This window comes from Phocoena sinus, chromosome 9, assembly GCF_008692025.1.
Source record: "Phocoena sinus isolate mPhoSin1 chromosome 9, mPhoSin1.pri, whole genome shotgun sequence".
Lineage (NCBI taxonomy): Eukaryota > Metazoa > Chordata > Mammalia > Artiodactyla > Phocoenidae > Phocoena > Phocoena sinus.
The window spans coordinates 19680262-19692635 of NC_045771.1; the positions used below are offsets into that span (position 1 = coordinate 19680262).

The window sequence follows — 12374 nt, forward strand, 5'->3', positions numbered from 1 at the left end:
ACTACCAAATGTCAAATAGAAAGCTAGTGGGAAGCAGCCACATAGCACTGGGGAGAACAGCTCGGTGCTTTGTGACCACCTGGAGGGGTGGGATAGGGAGTGTGGGAGGGAGACGCAAGAGGGAGGAGATATGGGGATGTATGTATATGTATAGCTGATTCACTTTGTTATACAGCAGAAACTAACACACCACTGTAAAGCAATTATACTCCAATAAAGATGTTAAAAAAAGAAAAAAGTCATTCCCGACCCTACTCCACCACCAAAATATCGACTAAATAAAAGATGATATAAAACATGACACTGCAACTAGCTCAGTTGCTTAAATCCTGTTAGGATCAAGGTTTTCACCACTGATCCAAATGACAAAAGAGCAGGCAGAATCATTAAATTACTAGAGATGCCTTAAATTGAATTGAATAAAAAAAGGCCTCAGACAGGAATAAGCCTAAGAACCATAGAGATTAGAATTTCAGTTAATTGCAATTTCTACCAGTCAGAAGAAAATTGTGCGTGCGAAGGCGCGCGCGCACACACACGCACACGCACACACAGAGGTTATTTCCAGAGTCACAAAACAGTATGCAATAATATGCAATACAACACCACAGTCAGTGAAAGAAAACTTCAATCCTGGGATGGCAATGTGGTATAAATGCCGGTATAAAGGACTGGCATTAGAAAGCTGGACTTGGTACCAGCTCTCTACTGAATAGCCATGGGATTTTCAGTACATCATGGGACTGTTCCAAGTCTCAGGCTCCTCAAACACAAATTTCCTCAATTACAATTTCCTAATCACAAACTGTGAGAATTAAATGCAATAATGTAAGTGAAAGTATACTAAAAAGCAAGCTCAAAACAATAGTAAATTGCTTCCTTTAACGGTTACCATCTAGAGGGGGAAAAGGCAGGGGGCGGGGGGGATGACAAGAGATACTCCAGATGTCCCCATGGCCCAGCTGCATCTCTGTCCTTCCCCCAGCTTAGTGAAGTCCTGCTTGTATTCCATAAGATACACTAGTATCATCCCAATAGAACCCCTCTTTAATTCTGCGAGCTGGAGGTGGGTTCTGTCACTGCTAACTAAAAGAGGTCTAATTCACAGAATAACAGCCAATTCTTTCATTCCCCTTTCATTCTATAATCCCTCAAAAAAAAGCAGATGATCACAATGGACTGAGAGAAGTGACAAAAGAGCAACATGCATGGCCTCCTGGGCCAGAGAATAAGAACACAGTCCCTGTTTATGTGTGGTTATGTACCCACACCTCTCCCCCAACACATGGCCCAATGCCTAGAGTGGAGAAAACAGTTAAGCTGTGGGTGCCTGAGTACATATGAGTAAAAGAATAAGCAATTTAGGGTGGCAGTATTCGGGTAAGTCCAGGACTACAGCCACCAGCCTGGGGTCCTCTGCATGCGGCCAGCAGCTAAAGCTGTCACGATGGACGAGAGCCCTTAAACAGTGAGGCTAGAGTGAGATAATGATGATGACAACGACGACGACCACAACAAAGACAACTACGTCTTCACAGCCACACTGATGACAACAGGCCAGGCGCTGTGTGAAGCGCACACTTTATCCTTGGGAGAACCCAATGAGGAAGGTACTACTTTTATCCCCACATTATAGACAAGGGGACGAAAGCTCAGAGATAAAGAGAGACCAAAGGACTCGATTTTGGAGAATGTTTCTTTTAAAGGATGTTAGGAAAAAAAGTAATTTAAGAGAAGAGGCCAGAGTTATCAGTACTATCAAATGCTACAGAAACCAAGGCTGGAAAGAGCATCAACAGAAGTCTATCCTGCCTCTATTTTCTCACTGCCAACCAGTTTACCCCTGGTACTCTACTAAAACAATTCCTGCAAAAGTCTCAAATCACCATTTTGCTCAATCTAAGATATACACACTACTCTATATAAAATAGATAACCAACAAGGACCTAGTCTACAGCACAGGGAACTATACTTAATATTTTATAATAACCTATAAGGGAGAAGAATCTGAAAAAGAAGAGATACATACACATGTATAACTGAATCACTCTGCTGTACACCTGAAACTAACACAACATTATAAATCAACTATACCTCTAAATAAATAAGACCTCTTCAGCCCTCATTCAAGGAGGTGCAGTGCTTGTTTCTACTGACCACTCACTCCTCCTTGAAACACTGCCTTCCACGGGCTCCAACCCTATACTCTCCCACTCTCCTTCCACCTCCCTGGTTGCGCCTTCTCAAGAATCTCTTCCTCAGCCTGTTCCTTAAATGCTGTCAACTCTTCTCAATCCTCATACTCTCTCTGGGTGAGCTCATCCACCACTTATGTCTTCAATCATCCACCTGCTAATGACTCCCAAACGTATCTTCTGTCCAGACGGCTCTCCTGAGCTGTAGACATCAAACCTAACACGTCTTAAATAAAACTCATCATTCTCCTACCCAAACCTACTTACCCATTTACCTAAGTCAGTGAACGGTATCACTTACCCCAGAAAATCATCCTCCCCTCCCCTCTTCCTCAAATCCAATCAACTACCAACCTCTTTTATTTCTACCTCTTTACTACCTCTACCATGGGCCTACTTTAGCCCATTGCCACTGTTACTCTGCTAATGCAGGCCTTATCATCTCTTCCCTGGATTTTTAAAACAACCCTTAGAGGAGACACTCCTTTCCTCCAGTCCTTGCCTCTCCTTCTCTAGACTGTAAATTCAATGAGAGTAAGAACTATGCCTGATTTACCACAGTATTCTAGTATTTGTCATAATAGTAAGCATATGACAGGCAATAAATGAGTATTTGTTCAAAGAAAGAATGAAACAATGAGCTCCAGCAGATGGGGGAGATAGAGACCGGATTACAGATAACAAGTGGCAAGGAAATATGTATCACTGACAGTGATCTCCTGGAGGGAAATTAGATGACCACAACAAAAATATTTCACACAAAATTCTCCTCTCAGAAAGATAACCTCATCAACATAAACATGAGAATGAAAAGAAATATAGTTACAAGCTGAAAGATATATATGCATTCAGAGCTAACTTTAATAATACTGTGTTAAAATCCATTTTGTATTAAAAAACATGAAAGAGTCAAGAAGACGCAAATATTTGTTCTTTAAACATACTTCCAATTACCTGGCAGGTTTTAAAAACAGGCTTCTTATAAATACAAGCAAAATGTTACCTGTTCTTCCAGATAGCCTACTAACTTCCTACCCATAACTACTCCTATGTATCTCATCTTGGAGTGCCACCATGAAAAAAGGCAGAGAATTACGGAGAAGAAAATGTTAAGGAATAGTCACAGTTGCACAAGTCAAGAAATGTCTGTGGTATAAAGCTATATCATCAAGCTGTGAAAAATGTTCAATATTTAAGGTGAGATTCAACTATCTGGATCTAAATTTAACATCCAGGGAACCTTGAATTAGTCATTTGGCTGGAAAATCCATGTTAGCAGCCAAGAAGCTGCCTTGCTTGGTCACGAAGATACACACACAAGGTAGAAAATCAGTCCTGTTCTACTACTTATCTGCTGAGACCTTAATATCAGGTTTCTGCGTTTTCCCACTGACAGACAAAGGCATTAACCACAAAATACTTATTTCCCTACTTCTATGTTCTAAAAGATAAGAAAATACTGAACTCTGAGCTTAGGTCTTATAAGGTTTTATATGAAAAATTAAAAGAAACTGATCATCAATTATTTCATATCAAAATGGTCTTTGTTTTACACTCCTGTATCTCACGTACACATTTTCATAATAAGCTTGGCTGAGCTAGTATTTTTCATTTCAAACAGGACATAGATGCCATTTATCTTCAAGGTTATCTAATACCTACTTCTAAGGGATAGAGATTAGTTTCACCACTTTTATTAATAACAATCTTCATGTAAAGAGCAGTTACTATTTGAGGAGTGCTGACTAATTCTCCATCTGCACTATGAAAAGAATAGGAAAAAATTATTAGCAATATAGAATGAAACACAGTAAAAATAAAAAGAACCAGTCCTGGCTCTAGTAATTGCCTTCCTGTGTCACTTCCCCACTTGTCAAGTCAGCCTCTCATGCTCAGTTTCTGAATTCTTGGTAGATAACCTCGAATGAACTTCTAGTTCTAACGTGTGGCAAATTAGGGGGTGAAATTAGAAAATAAACCCAGGCCCTTTTTGTTTGAATTAAAGTATTAGTATCATTCTTTCAAAAGCCTTTCCTAGGACAGTCTCCTCAACAAAAGATGATCAAAAAACTGAATGGTCATATGCAAAAGAATGAAACTGGAACACTCCCTTACACCATACACAAAAATCAACTCAAAATGAATTAAAGACTTGAACTTAGAACTGAAACCATATAACTCTTACATGAAAACACAGGAATAAGAGCCTTGACATTAGTCTTGGCAATGACTCTTTGGATTTGACACCAAAAGCAAAGATAAACAAGTAGAGAACCACATCAAATTAAAAGCTTCTGCACAGCAAAGGACACCATCAACAGAATGAAAAGCAACCTATGAATGGGAGGAAATATTTGCAAACCATATATATGATAAAAAGTTAATATCCCAAATGTATAAAGAACTCACACAACTCAAAAACAACAACACAAAACACAATCCGATTAATGGGCAGAGAAACTGAATAGACATTTTTCCAAAGACAAACAAATGACCAAAAGGTACACAAAATGGTGCTCAACATCACTAATCATCAGGGAAATGCAAATCAGACCATAAGGAGCTATCACCACACACCTGATAGAAGGGCTATCATCAAAAAGACAAGAGATAACAAGTGTCGGGGAGGATATGGAGAAAAGGGAACCCTTGTACACTGCTGGGTGGGAATGTAAATTGATGCAGCCACTATGAAAAACAGTATGGAGGTTCCTCAAAAAATTAAAAGAACTACCATATGATCCTGCAATCCCACTTCTGGGCATATATCCAATAGAAATGAAAACAGACTCTCAAAAAATATCTGCACTCCCATGTTTATTGCAGCATTATTCACAAGAGCGAAGACACGGAAACAACCTAAGTGTCCATCAATGAATGAATAGATAACATACGCACACACACGCACAACCCCACGTTTCCACTGCAGGAAACAGGGGTTCGATCCCTGGTCGCAGAACTAGGATCCCGCATGCTGCGCGGCATGGCCACAAAACACACACACAAACACACACACACACACACACACACACACACACACAGTGGACTATTATTCAGCCATGAGAAAGAAGGACATCCTGCCATTTGCGACAACATGAATGGACCTTGAGGGCATTAGGTTAAGTGAAATAAGTCAGACAGAGAAAGACAAATATATGTTCTCACTCATATGCGGAACCTAAAAGAGCCAAAGTCAAAGGAACAGAGACTAGAGTGGTGGCTGCCAGGGGCTATGGAAAACAGGTGATGGTGGTCAAGGAGTACAACCTTCAAGTTATAAGATGAGTAAGATCTGAGGAACTAAGGTAAAGCATAGTGATTATAGTTAATACTGTATTTTATAATACTTGAAAGTTACTAAGACAGTACATCTTAAAAGTTATCACCACAAAAAAGAAATGGTAATTATGTGATGTGATGCAGGTGTTAGCCAATGCTAGGGTAGTCATCATTCTGCAATATTTAAGTATATCAAATCAACACATTGTACACCTTAAACCTACACAATGTTATGTCAGTTATTATCTCAATAAAGCTAGGGGGAAGAAAAGCCTTTCACCCATTTGAAAAATCATATTTCATCATAATGGAACATTGGAAAATGTATCCGCAAATCCACTTCCCAAAGAAGAAAAGTTATGATTTTAGGTGTATATTCTTAGTACTTAGTTGTATACTGGTCTTAGTATAAGAACGTACAAGGTTTCTAGGGGAACTGTTTACGTGTCTCTAAGTCATCAGTCTGATTCTCAAGTGAGTCAATTAAGACTCATTTACTCTGTGGCGGCTGATCACACTTCTTAACATGTCCAGCTATCGCTGAGAGGCCTGCCACTGATCACAGCGGGGTGTGGGGTGGAGACTGTACGGGTGCGGGAATGGATGTGTCAGCGTAAATACCGCCCTTCTCCTGAGGAAGAACAAAATCAGGCCCAGGAAATGAGTTAGGACTGTGATCTTTACATAAGCCAGAAAGCAAACTTCCATGGAGGATACAGACAACTTATCCTCTTAATTCCACCACCAACCAGCTTTGTGAAACTGTCAAATTATTGCAGCTTTCCCACTTCCTTGGGTAAATCTGGGATTAATAATAACGCCCCTACCTGTGATGAGGCCAACAGTAAGGCTCACTCAGGTGAGATGCCAGATGGCAGACTGCTTTGCGAAGCATAAATGCTACAAAACTACAGAACTCCGTGATGTCTGTGATGTTACAAAGAGTGTTCTCAAATTTTAGCATGTGTAGAATCATCTAGAGACTCCTGTAGGCCCTGCACTCAGGGATTCCAATTTAATCACCCCTCCCCACAGGGATAATTTACATTTCTAACTTTCAAGTGACATTGGTAGTGCTGGTCCTTAGACCCCCCTCTGTGTAGTGCTGAGATTTTTTAAAAAATAAAAATCGTTTCCTCTTATTTTAAAATTGTCTTCTTTGCATTTTTCTTAGTTATTCATTCATTAAACTTCCTGGGCACTTAGTACGTGCCCAGCCCTAAATCAGGCTGCAAACACAAAGTTAACCCCCCTCTTAAAAACTTACAGCCAATCTGATTAGAGAACATAATGATGATATGGGCCAGGAACTAGAGGAGCCCAGAAAAATAAAGTACAGCCTAAGATACACACAAAGGTGCTCTAATCATATCTGACCTCACCCCTAAACATCACCAAGGGAAGAATTTCATTTGACACACTTTTTTTTTTTTTTTTTTTAGCACCAAACAGCTCAGCTTTTTATTGAATGTGTTACTAAAGAGGTTTTAGTCAAAAAGAGCAAAGCCCAGGTCATCGTCAGACTCTTCAGATTCTTCTTTCTTCGCTTCCACCTTCTTCTCCTCAGCTGGGGCAGCAGTGGTGGAGGGGGCAGGTCACCTGCCTCGCACCGTGGATGAGGCTCCGGATGCTGACACCGGCCAAAGCCTTTGCCAACAAGCCTGGCCAAAAAGACTCAACATTTACACCGGCTGCTTTAATGAGGGCATTGATCTTTTCCTCCGTGACCGTCACCTCATCATCATGCAGGATGAGGGCCAAGTAGATGCAGGCGAGCTCCAAGGCGGAGGCCATGGTGCGGGCGAGCGCTAGGGAGGGGCTGCCGGGTGCGGTGCTAGTCGCCTGATGAAGTGAGGGCCTCACCCCAACGCAGCCTTAGCTTCCTCAGAAGGACGGAGCGGCTCAGCGGTAGCTGAGGAAAGCTGACACAAGTTTTTGTTTGTGTGTTTTTGCTATGAGAAAGATTCAGTGCCGGTTTGAGTGTGGAGTATCTTTGGATTATGACACCAGCAAGCACACAGAAAATGAAAAGATCTAAGGCAGCTCCTACTATCTGCCAAATAAAGAAGTGGCCTTGATGCAACACGAAGGCAGACACCTAAATAACGTTATCAATAACCTAGAATGTAGATTTCATCCATCATTTCCTTAACTGGCCCCATCTCTAATATGAACCTCCTACAGCGTGCAAAACAAGAGAAATAAAAAGCATTTTGTTTTTACCCTGACAAATATAAAATAAATATTTAAGAAATGTAACACTGGGTAAGACCTCTAGCGCATTCAGCCAAGCTCCCGTTCTCCAGGGACTATAACCAAAGGACAACATAAGGATCAGAAAGACAGCTGTCCAACTGCACGTTTACCAAAGAGCTATGAACATTACCCACATTATTAATTCACCTGATATGCTAAGAGGCTATCATCTATTGCTTACCTGGGAAATCTAAAAAAAAAAAAAAAAAAAACATACAAATGAACTTATTTACAGAACAGAAACAGAGTCCCAGACTTAGAGAAGGAACTTATGATTACCAGGGGGAAGGTGGTGGGGGGACAGTTAGGGAGTGTGGATTGACATGTACACACTGCTATATTTAAAATGGATAACCAACAGGGACTTACTGTATAGCACAGGGAACTCTGCTCAGTATTCTGTAACAACTAATTAGGAAAAGAATTTGAAAAAGAATAGATAGGTGTACATGTATAATTGAATCACCTTGCTGTACACCTGAAACTAACACAACATTGTTAATCAACTATACTCCAATATAAAATAAAATGTTAAAAAAAAAAGAAGAAGCTATCATCAATTAAGTCTTACAAGAAAGTATGTAGGGACCAGTACTACCTTCCATGGTAATGAACTCTATATTTTAGTTAACAAATGGTGTAATAAACCCCATATGTAAAGAAGTAATTCCTTTCATTTGTTCTAAAAATATTTTAGTAAAGCTGCAGGGGATTATATTCTAGTTGAGGAATAGTGGAATTTCTTCCATATGTCCCTGGTTCATCCTATTCATACTCTTCAGTATTTAATAGTTGGGTGTATTTAGAGCATGTTCTCACTGATACATGTAATCAAAAGTAGAGATTTAATCAAATGGAATCATAATCACTGAAGTTAAATTTACTTGCTTCCCGCTTGCTTTGATTCAAATTAACGACTCATCTAAATTACATCGAGGCCCTTCCTGATTCCAAGCATGTCCAGGTGCTACACGCAGTGCTTGGGAATGGCTACAAGAAGCCACAAGGACAAATGCTTGACCTTGCTTCAAAGCTGCTCTTAAATGATTTTTCTGTAAAATAAAATGACCAATTCCACCAAATCCTACATTTCAGATACTTAGGTGAAGAGTAACTAATAGAGAAAGAAGAGATGAAAGGAAATGCTACTTATTTGAAAAAGAAATACATGCCTGACTCTAGCCACAGATATAAAGAAATCACGAGAAATATTTATTTCTCTTTCCATAAACACTGTACTTGTACCACAAAACTAAACTTGGGGCTTGAGCCTTTTGACTGTCTCATAGATAAAACCACTTTGTATGACTGGCCTATTACAACAGTATGCCCTCATTTCATTCATTCACTTCTGAATTTTTAAAGTACATTGCTCTAACTTTTAGAGCAGTAATTCAATGTATCTCTACAAATCTAAAGCCTGCAGAGACTGAGAAATCGGGGGCTGGGGGAGTGGGGAGTTTTAGGAAATGAGGCAAGTACCAACTATGAAGAAAAACATGACTATAAAGTGGATGATTCAATGTTAGAATTATTCAGCGAGTATTCACCTAACACTGACAATCAATTACATGACAGACACTTAGGAGGCAGAAACGAAAAGGGTATACAGTCCATTACAATACAATGTAATACGTGTTATGACTATTTAAAAGTAGCATGGCCACTCCTTCAGATTCCAGATCAAAAATATAAAGACTAGAAGAAAGTTTGGGAAATTTTATTTATAATCTAAGAGTGAAGAAGACCTAAGTTCTGACACAAAACCCAGACACTTTAAAAGGAAACACTGATAAATACAACCTCATAAAAATAAAAACAATGTATACATGATCAGACATCATAAAGTCAAAAGAGAAAGAAGCTGGAGTGAAATTAGAATATAAATCCCAAAGAACTAATTTTCTTGATATATAAAAAGTTCCTGTAAATCAATAGAAAGACAAACATACTGGAAAAATAGATGTTCACTACTTTTCAGTAAGGAAATAAAACATTATTTGACCACTGTACTATTGAAAATTTCAACTTTTAAACAAGTCGGCTTTTAGGATAGGATAATGAACCATCCTGTACTTATCACCCTGATTCAATAAGTATCATTTATCACTAATCTTGTTTTAGCTATAACTACACTCACCCTCAACCCAGATTATTATGAAATAATATATCCATATATAACATAGATATCATAACAATGAATTACTTTTTACACAAATAAGAAGTTTAACCTCACTCAAATTTTCTCTAAAAAATACAAATCAAAACCACCTTGGAAATACCATTTTTCACCGATCAGATTGACAAAGATAAAAACATTCTGATAATACAATCTGTTTACTAGAGACTACAGGAACTCTCAAACATTACTGATGACATGAAAACTTGGTATTATCTCTAAGAAAAACACACTTGGCAATAATTATCAAAATCGAATAAACCACAAAAATCTAATCAACCAGCAAAGAACTCTGAAAATGGCACAACAAGAATCGGATGCTCTCCTTCTCACATCTTGTATGTCATCGTCAAGGTAACTGCACAACTAGAAGAATAACTAGCAGGTGCTATCAAATGAATGGAGCTTGATAACTACAACTTGTATAAAACAACAGTAAAAGCTGCCTTACCTTATTATTTAAAATACACACACACACCATCCCCCCCAGACACAAGACACACACTAATGCCCACCTACCCAGACCAGATTAGGTCCCCATGGTTATATGCTCTCATGGCACATTTTGCTTTTCCTCTGCAGCACTTATCACAGTTTATAATAATACACTTATCTAAAGGTTCTCTTATTAATGCCTTTCTTCCCCTCTAGACTTTAAACTCCATAAGGACAGGGATCATGTCGTATTTGTGTGGCATTTGAGCCCAGTTCCTGGTCCATGACTGATATTCAATATAAGTGGAATTCATTCTTTCATTCAAAATATATTTATTATGGGTCTGGTGGGCTCTGTGACTACATTCTGGATATATGGTGCTGAACAAGGCAAACTAGTTCTCTCTTCTCTTGAAGCTTCCATTCTAGGAGTAGTCAGAAAATAACCAAACATGCACACACACACACACACACACACACACATTCACACACACATACACACCATAAAAAGTAACTTAATGAACATGATCCAGTTGATCTGCAAACACGTACTGTTTTTCCACACTAATACCCCCAATCAGCATTTCCATTTGTAATGATTTCTTTTGATTAAAATAACTTGAGTAATACTTTAAATTAATTCTTAAATAATGAATTTATTTTTCACTATAACTTAATAACAGTTGCAAAATAAAGGGGGAGGGAGCCTATAACCTTACTATCCAAACACAACTACTTTTAGCATTAAAGCATATTTCTCTCCCGTTTCTTCCATGAATTTTTCCTCAGTATAACAGTGAGCACAGAATATGCAATGTTCTCTGCTTTTTATATCAGACGCTTAATCTTCCCTCATTCATAATAGAGATCAAGGAACATCACAAAATGGTCTCCTTCCAAAAAGGGAAAAGGTCTCCCTGGCAGCCACTGTCCATTCATTCAATCCTTTCTGCCCTCTTCAGATCAATAGTCTTACCAAAGTGGAGCAGGCCTCCAGCACCTCCCCAGTCTGCTTTCACTTTTAACCAGGACCACTTTCAAGTAAGTCAAGTAGCTGTTACATGCCAATCCCTCTCTTTTCCCACATTCTTCTCTCTCACATATTCTTAACAAGGTATCACACCTTTGAGAAGATTTTGTTCCATGTATTTTTCACGCTTTTCTTATTTGCTAAATAGTAAAGGACTTCCTACAGCTTTTCTGAACAAAAATGAAAATGTTCATGAGCTAGATTTTGGGCAAGAACCAATAGCTAGGCAGCAGGAGTTGAAGAAACTGGTTATGAGCTGCACAGGCTGCAGACCACACAAGCCATCTGATATTGAAGACATTGCCTGCCTTTCTGAGGAAATTATGGGTAGCAGGTGGTTCTGGGAGATTTAAAAAGCCCTTGTTACCCTAATGTTTATCAACTTGGCAACAATAGTAGTTGAATATTTTCCTTTCATAGTAAACAGAGGTTTGTAGACACTTGATAATGAATGAACAGGAAGACAAAATATTTCTCCTATAAATAGACAATAGATAGATTGGGGGATCAAGAATAAAATAAAATAGTAAGTGGGTGACCAAAGTGATTTTTGAAAACTGTCTGTGAAAGTATTCTGGCTCTGCAGGAAGTGAAAGCAAAACAGAGTTCACTAGTCTGGTTCCTACTACTTTTCTAGCAAAATAGCACACAACATTAATTCTCTTTACATAAAGACAAATGAAAACAGGCCTGCAATGCATCACAACCAGAATATATTTAAGAAGATGATGCTGAACAATGAGACTTTTAGGGAAAGTTACAATTCTGGTGCCTAGCCTCAGAGTAGCATTTATATGCTAACGATTTGGAATAGGTTATTTCATTGGCGGGGTGGGGGTGGGGGGTAGTGAGGGAGAGAATCATTTTGTGGAAGAAGGATTCATGGTTGTTTTTGCCTATGCTCCAACTTCCTTTAAGGAAAACAGTCTCTTACACCTTTAACGTAAGATTTCTTGAATGGTAAAAGATAATATTAATAATAATGTAAAGTATTCTGACT

General features: G+C 38.8%; 1 protein-coding gene and 1 pseudogene across 2 annotated transcripts in view; both read right to left on the reverse strand.

The window, feature by feature from the left end:
- The window catches only part of EXOC4 (exocyst complex component 4), an 856192-nt gene that overhangs the window by 726729 nt on the left and 117089 nt on the right, over positions 1-12374 (reverse strand). The gene's annotated exons all lie outside the window — the stretch shown is intronic.
- On the reverse strand, positions 6962-7268 carry LOC116759334 (annotated as a pseudogene).